The 12,393-nt window shown below is 49.4% G+C and overlaps 1 protein-coding gene across 2 annotated transcripts in view; it reads left to right on the plus strand.

The window, feature by feature from the left end:
- The window catches only part of SCARA5 (scavenger receptor class A member 5), a 136,472-nt gene that overhangs the window by 99,495 nt on the left and 24,584 nt on the right, over nt 1-12,393 (plus strand). The gene's annotated exons all lie outside the window — the stretch shown is intronic.

Genomic DNA, 12,393 nt, shown 5'->3' on the forward strand with positions numbered 1-12,393 from the left:
CCAGAAATGGATGTCTCTCCAACCAGGGTCCTTCCTACAGTGTTTACGAGGGAAGTCAGCTTATCTAGTTATAACACTCTTTTCCAGGGCTTATTTCCACTATGAAGGGCTCCATGTAGAACCTTGGAGAGATTACCAGAGAAGAGTGAGCCTCCAAGCCAAGTTTCAATGAATAGAATTTTCTAGACAAGTTTAAAAAACGGTACCAGTCCATAGTATTCTGGGGGCTCTGAAATCTACCATCTGGGTAAAGGCTCAAACTGTTTACCCTGTGATTCATGGGGTCGCGAGAGTCGGACACGACTGAGCGACTGAACTGAACTGAACTGAACTGAAGGCATATGGGCTCTGGTGTGGGCTCTCCAGGAATCCAGGGCCTGGGGAAATGGACAGACACCACTATGCACACTTTGGACCCAGCGTGAGGGTTTCCTGAAGGCTGATCCTTGGTTTCAGTGGGTCCTTAAAGTGACACTTCCATCCAAGCTATGCAGGACCAAGAGACCTTGCTCTTGAATAGTACCTTCTCCAAAGTCCCTGAATCTTTATCTTGCCTCCTGCTTCCTCTGCCCTTTCCAGGACAGTGATTAAGGATCCAATAGGCGAAATGTACATGATAGCTTTTTGTCTCTCTAAAGCGATGGGTGTACCTGAGAACAGGTATGCCTGTATCGACAGGGACTCCATACGCTCATCTTCCCTTGCTGTGCAGTGCCAAGTTACTTCAGTTGTGTCTGAATCTTTGCAACCCCATGGACCATAGCCCGCCAGGCTCCTCTGTCCATTGGATTCTCCAGGCAGGAATACTGGAGTGGGCTGCTGTGTCCTTCTCCACACCTTACTTTGGATGCTGTAATCCATAAGCAATCTATATGCTTTCTAGCATTATCTAGAGTCCCTTTCAAGGACAGCCAAGGGCTTGACTGGGAATGTCTCAGCTAGAAGAGGTGTGTTGGACCATGCAGGAGCCAAAAAAAAATTGAAGGCAAAGGAAGGGAGTCTAGATCTAATCTAGGATGTCAGTGATCTATCTGAGTCACATTTCTTTGAGAGCTGGGCAAACTACTTTGTCTCTCAAACACTGCCTTCTACAGATCTTTGTTGACTGTTGACTTCTGGTAGAACAGTGCCGAGGCAGCTGAGAAGGACCCTGACATTTCCCTGTGAAATAGAGAAGTCCTGATGGGGTGGTGGGAAAGGAGGGATGGTGGAAAGATGACCTCTCAGAGGGATAGCGGAGACACCGCCCACCCAGTGTGTACCCAGGGGTGCTTGTCAGACTCTTTGGCAGATTCTCCAGCTGACCCAAGAGCAGGGGGGTGGGCTGCGCTGGGCGAATCTGGAAGAGCTGTGGGCTTTCAGTCACCATACAGCTCACGGGGATGTTTTCATTTCTGTACCTTGCCTCGGTGGGCCTGGCTGGGTGGGCTTTGTAGTGGGAATGGGCCCCGAAGCTGGGGGCACAGTGTATGGGGGGATGGGTGTGGGAGAGAGCTGAGTCGCAGAGGTGGGGTGCTCCCCCAGGCATGGGCAGGGAGCCTGGGGGAAGGGCAGGCCCTGGAGCCTCTGTTCTGCACTCAGAGGCTGACCGGCCCCTTCTCAGGCACTGCTGGTGTTCTTTTTTGCCCTGAAGGGGCTGTACCCTCCCTGGAGTCCAGAGCTCAGATAACTGCCCCCGACAAGACCCCAAAATGTCTCCATCAGTGATGGAGCAGGAAAATGGTGTGGCTTTGCAGGTTCAACCCCATCGACAGAAGACCATGTGCACAGCATGCAAGGCATGAAAGACATACATAAGCATTGCAGACCCACCAGGCTGAACGGCCTTGTCCGTGTCCCGTTCTCAGAGGCCTGGAGTGGGGAGTGGAGACTCTCAGGGCAAGGAGCAGAGGCTGGACGGCACACCCAGGCCTCGGCCTTCTCTGATTCTGGAATGAGAGGAAGGCCTCTGGTCTTTTATTTTGGGGCTCTACTGGGTCTTAGTTGCTGCACATGGGCTTTCTCTAGTTGCTGCAAGTGGGGGCTCCTCTCTAGTTGTGGTGCCCAGGCTTCTCATTGTCTTGGCTTCTCGTGCTGGGGAGCGCGGGCTCTAGGGCGCGTGGGCTTCTGTTTGTGGCCTCTGGGCTGCAGAGCACAGGCTCACTATGGTCCACAAGCTTGGTTGCTCCTTAGCACGTGGGATATCCTGGATCAGGGATGGAACCCAAATCTTCTGCACTGGCTTGCGGATGCTTTACCCCTGAGCCACAGGGAATCGTCCCCTCCCCAGCACCTTTTTTTGCTGCACCTCAAAGCTTGTGGGATCTTAGGTCTCTGACAAAAGGATGGAGCTCACGCCCTTGGCAGTGAAAGTATGGGGTCCTAACCACTGGACCGCCAGGGAATTCCCAGGCCCCTGGTCTTGAAGAGGAGGAGTGGGCTCCTTAAACAACTTCGAGGAACCCCCCCAACTGGAGATAGGGGCGGCAGGGCCTAAGGCTGAAGGAGGGCGATTGAAGCTCTTCGGGGCTGAGACCTGGGCCTTCCCACGGCCTCCACCCACCAGCCTGCCTCTCTTCAAGCCAAACTCGCACTAGTCAGACTCCTGGTTATGTTTCCACAGAACTCTGGTCCCAGAGGCATTCACTGGATCCCTGGGACTGAGGTTCTGAGGAGGGGCCAGGAGATCATCTTACAGAAAAGTGAGGAAATTCTGACCCACGCTGAGTGCCTGCTTCTGGGGGGATTCTTAGTCATTCCTCCAGCCCAGGGCAGCCCCACCATGAGTTTCCAGGGGTGAAAGAAAAAGTTCTCAGCCCAGGGCTCCACCTTCCTTAAAAAAGGATGTAGTAGAGGAGGAACCCTCCTCTAGGAACCCAGCTTGCCCCTGAGGCCTGGAATCTTTACCAAACACCTCCTACCCTGGTGGCACAGCAGTAAAGAATCTGCTTGCAATGCAGGATCCCCAGGTTCAATCCCTGGGAAGAGAAGATCCCTTGGAGTAGGAAATGGCTCCAGTATTCTTGCCTGGGAAATCCCATGGACAGAGGAACCTGGCAGGCCTCAGTCTATGGGGTTGCAAGAATCCAAGATGACTTAGTGACGAAACCGCCACCACCACCTCCCACCTTTAACAGCAAAAAGCTAAAACTCCAGCAGGTGGAGGTGTTACTACACTAAAAGGATTGATGAGAAAAACATAGACCCCTCCTCAGGTCAGAGTCGGAAGTTGGAGGTTTTCCTTTGAAGAAGGCATTGTAGGCAAAGAATTCTCAGGACCCATGTTTTAAGTCAATATTAAACTATTTTTCAGAACAAAATCTTGTAATTATTGATCCTTGTTTTGGCCTGGAGTCATAGGGTTTTAGAGTCTTAGGATTTTAGAGTCGTAGGGGTTGGATGGTGTTTCAAACCATCTCCTCTTCCACTCCAGACAGCTGGACAGAATTCCCATAGTCTCCCAGCTAGGTCATGGCCAAACTGAGGCTAAATAGAATACAGAGCTTCTGATTTCTGCTTGATGAGAGGTAAAGGTCTTTTGTTATTGTTTTGTTTGTTTGAGGCAAGGCTGGTACCATGTTTGGCTTTTGAGAGTTTGGCCAAGAAAAAAAAAAGTTAGGTTTACACATCTCAAGACAGAAAGACATTTGTTTTACCCTCATCTATGGTCCATTTGCAAGAAAAATAAATAGTATTTTTGCAGCAAGGGAGTAAGTAAAGGATCTGTGTTGTTTAAGCCCCACAGCATGAATTTCAAGCAGGATGTAAATTCAGATTGTTTAAAAATGTTTCCTCAATTAGGATTCACTTGGGAAAAAGTATGCAGGAGGGGCCAGGGGTAAATTCCAAACCAGAGCTTAGTGATAGCTATCAGTAGCATCTCAGAAAAACTGAAAAATGTTTAACACCTTGTGTGTGTTTTCAGTATGTAGGGAAGTCGGTTTCTGTGTGTTTGGCAGGGTTGGGAACCAGTGGACACCCTAGCATGCAGTATATAAGCTCAAAATAAGTTATCAGGATGGTGGTTTCTAGACAGTTCTTTTCCATTGCTGGTGAGATGTCTCTGTCTCTGCTTTAACCGATTCTCAATGCTCTGTTTTGTTTTGTTTTCTGGCTATGCCTCACGGTGTGTGGAATCTTAGTTTCCTGGCTAGGGTTTGAACCCATGCCTCCTGCCATGGAAACTCAAAGTCTTAACCACTGGACCACCAGAGAATTCCTTCTAACTCTCTTTTAGAACGTGTGTGTGTGTGTGTGCTCAGTCGCTTCAGCTGGATCTGACTCTTCAAGACGCTATGGACTATAGCCCGCCAGGCTCCTCCATCCGTGGGATGCTCCAGGCAAGAATACTGGAGTGTGTTGCCATGCCTTCCTCCAGAGGATCTTTCTGACCCAGGTCTCTTGTTTCCCACCTTGTAGGTGGGTTCTTTACCGCTATTACCACCTGGAAAGCCCCTCTTTCAGAATATAGGATGCAAAGACCATCCACTGGAGTCTATGAATTGCCTTCCATCCATCCCTGTCTCTGGAGATGCCAGAGAACCTGTCTGGGATAGTGTAGCGCCAGAAGCTAGCATTCTTTCAGACCTGAGGGACAGAGCTACCAGACTTTTTATGTACACTTGTATCTGTTAGGCTTCCCTGGTGGTTCAGATGGTAAAGCATCTGTCTACAATGTGGGAGACCTGGGTTCGATCCCCGGGTCGGGAAGATACCCTGGAGAAGGAAACGGCAACCCACTCCAGTACTCTTACCTTGAAAATCCCATGGACGAAGGAGCCTGGTGTCCATGGGGTCGCAAAGAGTGGAACACTACTGCGCGACTAAACTTTCACTTTGTATCTATTAGTCCAACTGCGTGCACATTTTATGCCTGGTACAACTTTACTACCTCAGCAACAGCATGATTTGAAAGAAACCACACTTCCAAGTTAAAGTAGGCACTCACTCAGGACTGCTAACCGCCTAGCATCTGGTTCTTGGAGAAGTAAAATGTCTGTGCCCCACATTGCACTTAATCCTCCAGTCCTATCCAGGAGGCATAAGTCATGTGCCTGTTAGATAAGAAAGCTGAGGAAGAGGATGAGGAGCCCGCCCCAGTGGCATTCGCCAGGGGCAGAGCCACGACCCGAGATGGGTCTGGAGTCTGCTAGCTGTCCTTGTGCTGCCATCCTGGATTCTCTTTTACTCTCTGATTTATTCTCTCTGGCCTTTGACGTGGGTGTTAGCATGGGGTTCTCGTGGGCCACTCTCCTTAGTGGGTTTAATATGAAATTGCTAACTTCTTCCTTACCAATGCTCATTGTTTAAAATTTATTTTTATAATTCAAGTCTAGTTGATATAAAGTGTCATATGTTCTAGATGTCCAGTATAGTGATTCATAATATTTAAACATTATACTCCATTTACAGTTATCGCAAAATATTGGCTCTGTTCCCAAGCTGTACAGAACATCCCTGCTGCTGCTGCTGCTAAGTCACTTCAGTCGTGTCCGACTCTGTGTGACCCCATAGACGGAAGCCCACCAGGTGCCCCCGTCCCTGGGATTCTCCAGGCAAGAACACTGGAGTGGATTGCCATTTCCTTCTCCAATGTGTGAAAGTGAAGTCGCTCAGTCATGTCCGACCCTTAGCGACCCCACAGACTGCAGCCCACCAGGCTCCTCCATCCATGGGATTTTCCAGGCAAGAGTACTGGAGTGGCTTGCCATTGCCTTCTCCACAGAACATCCCTATGTTATAGCTAATAGTCTGTACCTCTTTGTCCCCTGCCCTTGTCTTGCCCCTGCCCTCTTCCCTCTCCCCACTGGCCATGCGTTTATTCTCTGTGTCGTTGAGACTGCTTCTCTTTTGTTATACTCAATAGTTGTATTTTTCACTTATTTTTTTAGTTTTTTAAAAAGTTCTTGATGTGGATCATTTTTAAAGTCTTTACTGAATTTGTTGCAATATTGCTTCTGTTCTATGTTTTGGTTTTTTGACCCCAAGGCATGTGGGTCTTAACTTCCAGTTCAGTTCAGTTTAGTTCAGTCGCTCAGTCGTGTCCGACTCTTTGCAACCCCATGAATCACAGCACGCCAGGCCTCCCTGTCCATCACCAACTCCCGGAGTACACTCAAACTCATGTCCATCGAGTCGGTGATGCCATCCAGTCATCTCATTCTCTGCCGTCCCCGTCTCCTCCTGCCCCCAATCCCTCCCAGCATCAGACTCTTCTCCAGTGAGTCAACTCGTCGCACGAGGTGGCCAAAGTATTGGAGTTTCAGCTTTAGCATCAGTCCTTCCAATGAATACCCAGGATTAATCTCCTTTAGAATGGACTGGTTGGATCTCTTTGCAGTCCAAGGGACTCTCAAGAGTCTTCTCCAGCACCACAGTTCAAAAGCATCAATTCTTCGACGATCAGCTTTCTTCACAGTCCAACTCTCACATCCATACATGACCACTGGAAAAACCATAGCCTTGACTAGGTGGACCTTGGTTGGCAAAGTAACCAGGGATCAAACCTGCACCCGCTGCACTGTAAAGTGAAGTCTTAACCATGGACCACTAGGGAAATCCCTTACGTTCCGTTCCGTCGCTCAGTCGTGTCCGACTCTTTGCAACCCCATGGACTGTAGCCTACCAGGCTTCTCCGTCCATGGGATTCTCCCGGCAAGAATACTGGAGTGGGTTACCGTTTCCTTCTCCAGGGGATCTTCCCGACCCAGGGATCGAACCCGGGTCTCCCGCATTGGAGGCAGTTGCTTTAACCTCTGAGCCACCAGGGAAGTCCCACAGTTTTACTTTTTTAGAGTCTCAGTTATTTTTAAGAGACTTTTCCCCATCTCAGAGTTTGTTCTTTATTTCACCAAGCCTTGACTGTCTCCACCTGCTTGGGGGCTTCTGGGATTGGCCAGGCTAAAGTTTTCATGCCTGGGATGGCGGCTCTACCTCTGACAGCAACACTTCCCCCCTCACAGGCTTTTCCTGTTCTTCCTGACTGATTGTGTTCAGTTTCTGCCTTTGTTCATCCCTTCTCTTTATCCTTACATGGTGTCCCTGACAGATGCAAACACCACAGGATGGTAGAGATGGACAAGTGTTTTTTAAATGTTTCTTCCCTTCCCTTTATTTTTGGTGACTGAAAATACACGGAGATACAAAACTCACTCAGAAAATTTGTCTTGTGGCAAAGCAGTGGTTTTTCCAGTAGTCATGTTCAGATGTGAGAGCTGGATCATAAAGAAAGCTGAGTGCCGAAGAACTGATGCTTTCAAACTGTGGTGCTGGAAGAGACTCTTGAACAGTCCCTTGAACAGCATGTCTTGAGAGTCCCTTGAACAGCAAGGAAATCAAACCAGTCAATCCTAAAAGAAATCAACCCTGAATATTCATTGGAAGGACTGATGCTGAAGCTGAATACTTTGGCCGCCTGATGCAAAGAGCCGACTCACTAGAAAAGATCCTGAAGCTGGGAAAGATTGGGGTTAGGAGGAGAAGGGGACGACAGAGGATGAGATGGTTGGACATGAGTTTGAGCAAATTCTGGGAGATAGTGAAGGACAGGAAAGAGTAGGGTGCTGCAGTCCATGGGGTCACAAAGAGTTGGACACGACTGAGCAACTGAACAAGAAATACCGTTTCAGGTGCTGGCTGGAGCAGAGCAGGAGACACTTGAGAGAGAAATGAGCACAAGGACGTGGAAGATGAGGAGTGCTGGGAACTGATAAGAACTGAGCAGGGACAGCAAGGCCTGAAACCTGTGGGTCAGTAACCCAGCCAGCACAGAGCCAGCTTGGAAGGGAGTCAAGAGGGTGAGCGGTTCGTCTCACAGAGAAAAGGTAGACGTGTGGAAGGAAAGAAACACTTAGAGAAGAGAATGTCGGTTATTCACTTACTTAGCGAACATTCACTGGGCCTTCGCTGGAGACCAGGCCCTGGCTGAGCTCCCCATGAGGAAGACCTGTCCTCACCTTGAGGTGCTCACAGGCCGGCAGTTAAGAAGGACATGCAACATTCCTCAGAGAGCATGGTGGGGGCTGTAGGAGACGAATGTACAAAGGGGGTCATCTGATGACGTGTCTTTGATCCAGGTCTTTAAGACCAAGTTGGTGTCTGTCTGGTGTCTGGAGAAGGAATTCCAGGTAGAGAACTTCATGTAAAACAGCAGAACACTGTCTGATAAACCCAAAACGTTTGGTGCAGCAGCCAAGGTTTGGGAGCAGGGATCAAAAACTGAGGCCAGGAGGGCATCTGGGGATCAGTGGACAGGTCAGGCTTGGTCTCTGGGCAGCCAGGATGAACTGTAAGCAGCATGTGATGTGGCAGCAGTGGGAGGGGAACAGCCAGGTGGAGGCCCAGGCTAGAGCCAGGACCCAGGCCAGGACACTGGAGCCCTAGCTGTTCATGGTGGCCCTCGGCACCTCAGCCGGAGCTGGCACCTGGCAGGTTGTCTGTTGCCCGATGGAGAGGTCCACTTTGGGCCCAGGCTTCCCTGTGGCCACTGCTCTACTCTCGCTGAGCTACTTCCCTTAGAGAAAATCCTGTTTTTCAGAATCCCTGATTTCCTGAGAAGGAGAGGGGACAGGCGGGCTGCAGAGCAGCAATCCTGAGATCTGAGTGCCCTTCTGACCCAGCTATGAGGCCTTGAGGTCACCCCCTGAACCTCTCCAACCGCAATTTCCTCTTTTCTCCTCTCCTTTGTGCGCGATCTGGCCCTGTCGGCATTCCGCTCTGCCAAGAGCCTGTATTAAGCTTTCCGAAAACAAATCCAGTGACTTTTCCTGAAAGCTTCCAGCGACCCCTTCCAGGAGAGCTTCAGATTGCTCGATGCAGAAAGCCGCTCAGTTCCGATGAATCCGAGCCACTCTTGGTTTGATGGCTTTGAATAGATCCAAGAAACCTAGGAAAAACATGAAGCTGGGCTTCTTTAAGAAGCCAGGGGGTGAAGTGGGGGAGTGTGGTGGGAATAAGGGGGCTGCCTGAGAGCCTCTGACGTTCCCAGCCAAGAAAACAGAGGGAAGAGCTGAAGCTTGGGCCCTGGGGCAACGCAGCCTCCTTGGAGAATCCGAGATCTCAGAGAATCAGGGGATACTGGGAGGTCACTATCAGGCCCACTAGGATTTGTGTTCTGGGCTTCCCAGGTGGCGCAGTGGTAAAGAATCCATTTGCCAGTGGAGGAGATGTAGGAGACATGGGTTTGATACCTGGGTCAGGAAGATCCCCTGGAGAAGGAAATGACAACCCACTCCAGTGTTCTTGCCTGGAGAATCCCATGGACAGGGGAGCCTGTCGGCTACAGTCCATGGGGTCGCACAACAGTTGGAGACGACGTAGCCGCTGAGCACACACCAACTGTGTTTCTTGCATGAACCATATTCAACTGACACCCATCCTCCTGGGGGGCCTGGAGGACCACAGCATCCCCCTCTCCTTGGCAAACAGCTGGTGGTTTCTGGGATCTTCCCTGAAGAAAACTTTTAGTAATACAAACCTCAGACCGAAGGTGAGTGAGGCATTTTCTACAAAAACCGCGCCTTGGAACCACTGAAGAATTGAAGTTTTAGTCTTTGATGTGGGTTTTGTTTGAAGAAAGCTTTAAGTTGAGACATACATTAAAACCAGGAATGGTTAACGTGTTTATTGAGAAAGCAACTCAACCAACTCAGGAATTGTTCGTAATCCCCGTGACCCTGTACTCAGTCATCTTAGACTGGGTGGTAAAGATGCTGGAGGCACTAGCTTAAGCCAGGGAGGTCCTACCTCCGTGTCTTTTTGATGTAACTGGATCAGAGTTAGCTGCCACTGCGTTCATTTCACGGCTGCACTTCCCCTCGTGTCCTTTGACCATGGAAAACTGCCTCAGGGATGTACTTGGAACCAATTGTTCAGATGGGCTTATTTCCCCTGGTGCTGAATTTCAGCCGCTCTTCCAAAGAGTGCTGTTGTGGAATTCTGAGGGAACAAAGAGGTAGGCAGAGCCTGTGGACACATCCCTGGAGGTCCTGTGGGTGCTGTGGTCGGGAAAGGATGGCTGGTTGTTTCATTGACTTAGAGCTGGGTGAGTCCCTTGCCCCAGTGCCTCTGTTCCCACCAGGATCCTGGGGGCTTCTATGGAGCTCGGTACTATTTACTGAGAACTCATTACCACCACCACCTCCCACCCTGAGCTCCTCATATGTTAGAAGAACTCTTTAAGGTGTATGTCATTGTCCCATTTAACAGATAGGGAAACTGTTATGAGAGGTTAAATTACTTGCCCAAGGTAGAGCTAGAAAGCGGTGGACCCAGTGTACAGGCAGGATTCAAGGGTTTAGAGGGACTTCCCTGGTGGTCTAGTGGTTAGGACTCCACGCTCCCAATGCAGGGGGTATGAGTTTGATCCCTGGCCAGAGAACTAAGATTCTGCATGGTGCAGCAAAAAACAAACAAAAAGAAAAAAGAGAGCAAGAGAGAAATGCAGATATTTTGGAACTTCCTAGGTGGCTTAGTGGTTAAGACCCTGCACTTCCAATGCTGGGGGAACATGGGTTTGATCCCTGATTGGGGAACTGAGATCCCACTTGCTGCACACCCCAAAATAAAACTAAAAACAAACAGCAAGGATTTAGAATACACAGATGGGGAAGCATTCCAGCCAAGCATGTCAGACCTTGAACTTGAAAGAGCAGAATGGAGAGAGGAAACAGGGAAGGGTGGGGACAGGATGAACGAAGCCAGAGGATGTGAAAGAGCCTTTTTAGGAAAGGCCAACAGTCTTTTTTTTTTTTAATTAAACTATTTATTTTGTATTTGGGTATAGCCAATTAACAGACAATGTTGTGATGGTTTCTGATGAACAGCAAAAAGATTCAACCATCCATATACATATCTATCTATTTTCTGCCCAAGGGCTTCCCTGGTGGCTCAGAGGTAAAGAATCTGCCTGCAGTGCAGGAGCCGCAGGAGACCTGGGTTCAATCCCTGAGTCAGGAAGATCCCCTGGAAAAGGGAATGGCAATCCACTCCAGTATTCTTGCCTGGAGAATCCCATGGATGGAGGAGCCTGGTGAGCTACAGTCCATGGGGTCACAAAGAGTCGGACTTGACTGAAACGACTTAGCATGCACGCATTCTCCCTCAGACTCCTCTCACATCCAGACTGGAAAGGCCAATGGCATTGGTCATGAACCCTGAAAGGCAATGGTCCGTGAAGGCCTTAGAGGAATGCCATGTGAACATCAGCACCTCCTCACAGTTACATGTGTAACAGAGTGGGGTTTGGGGATCATGGCCTTTCTCCTGGCTCTACAGTTTTTCTTGCTAGTTCTAAAGGCCTGTTGACCCTCTCTGACCCCTCACTGCCCTTTGTGAAGCCCAGGAACAAATGCAAAGCAAAGGACTCAGCTCTCTACCCGAGCCGTCCAGTAAATTCCTACAAATCCAGCTCCCAGCAGAACTTCTGTTAGCAACATCCTCCTGCAGTGATGGGAATGAAACCCTACTTCAGGACTGGGCAGGGAAAGCGCTTCATTTATTATTTGATCAGACACATTTTTATTGAACACCTGCTAGGAGCCAGGCATCCATGCCTAGAGCATTGCTGTTGTTATTGTTCAGGTGCGCAGCCGAATCTGAGTCTTTGCGACCCCATGGACTGTAGCCCGCCAGGCTCCCCTGTCCATGGGATTTCCCAGACAAGAATACTGGAGTGGGTTGCTATTTCCTTCTTCAGGGGATCTTCTCGACCCAGGGATTGAACCTGCATCTCCTGCATTATAGGTGGATTCTTTCACTGCTGAGCCACTGCTGAAGCCCCATAGGACATTAGAGAAACAAAATCAGCCAAGACAAACTCCTGGTTTCTAAAGAATATACAGTAGAGTTTAGGGGGCCAATGGGTGAGTCAATAGTTAAGAAAAAATAATCCAGCATAAAAAGGACAGTGATAATTGGGAGATACTTCTGCTATTCTTTCTGCCTAGTAAGTAAGACCAGCCCCTACCCCGCCGCCCAATCAAAGACACAGTACAGTGACCTGTGGGACTGCTGGATTGGAGACCACGTATGGCCACTTTATCACATGACCTTGAGGAAGTCACTTTCCTTCTGAGTCTCAGTTTCCTCATCTGTATAATGGGTATCATACTCACCACCCCAGAGGAGGGCTGCAAAGATCAAATGAGACCTAACAAAAATGCTTTGAGGAGGCATAAAGCACCATATTTACAGTCAGTTAGGGTTCAATTCCTGGGTCAGGAAGATCCCCTGACCTTCCTGGGCATGGCATGGGCCTGGCAACTCACTCCAGTATTCTTGCCTGGAGAATCCCCGTGGACAGAGGAAACTGGCCAGCTCCAGTTTATAGGGTCGCAGAGTTGGACACGACTGAAGCAACTTAGCACGCACGCCCACACCATTAGGAAATAGCATTTTATAAAGTGCACCCACAGG

The sequence above is a fragment of the Moschus berezovskii genome, chromosome 7 (assembly GCF_049115385.1).
Source record: "Moschus berezovskii isolate FMDL1 chromosome 7, NW_MosBer_1.0, whole genome shotgun sequence".
Lineage (NCBI taxonomy): Eukaryota > Metazoa > Chordata > Mammalia > Artiodactyla > Moschidae > Moschus > Moschus berezovskii.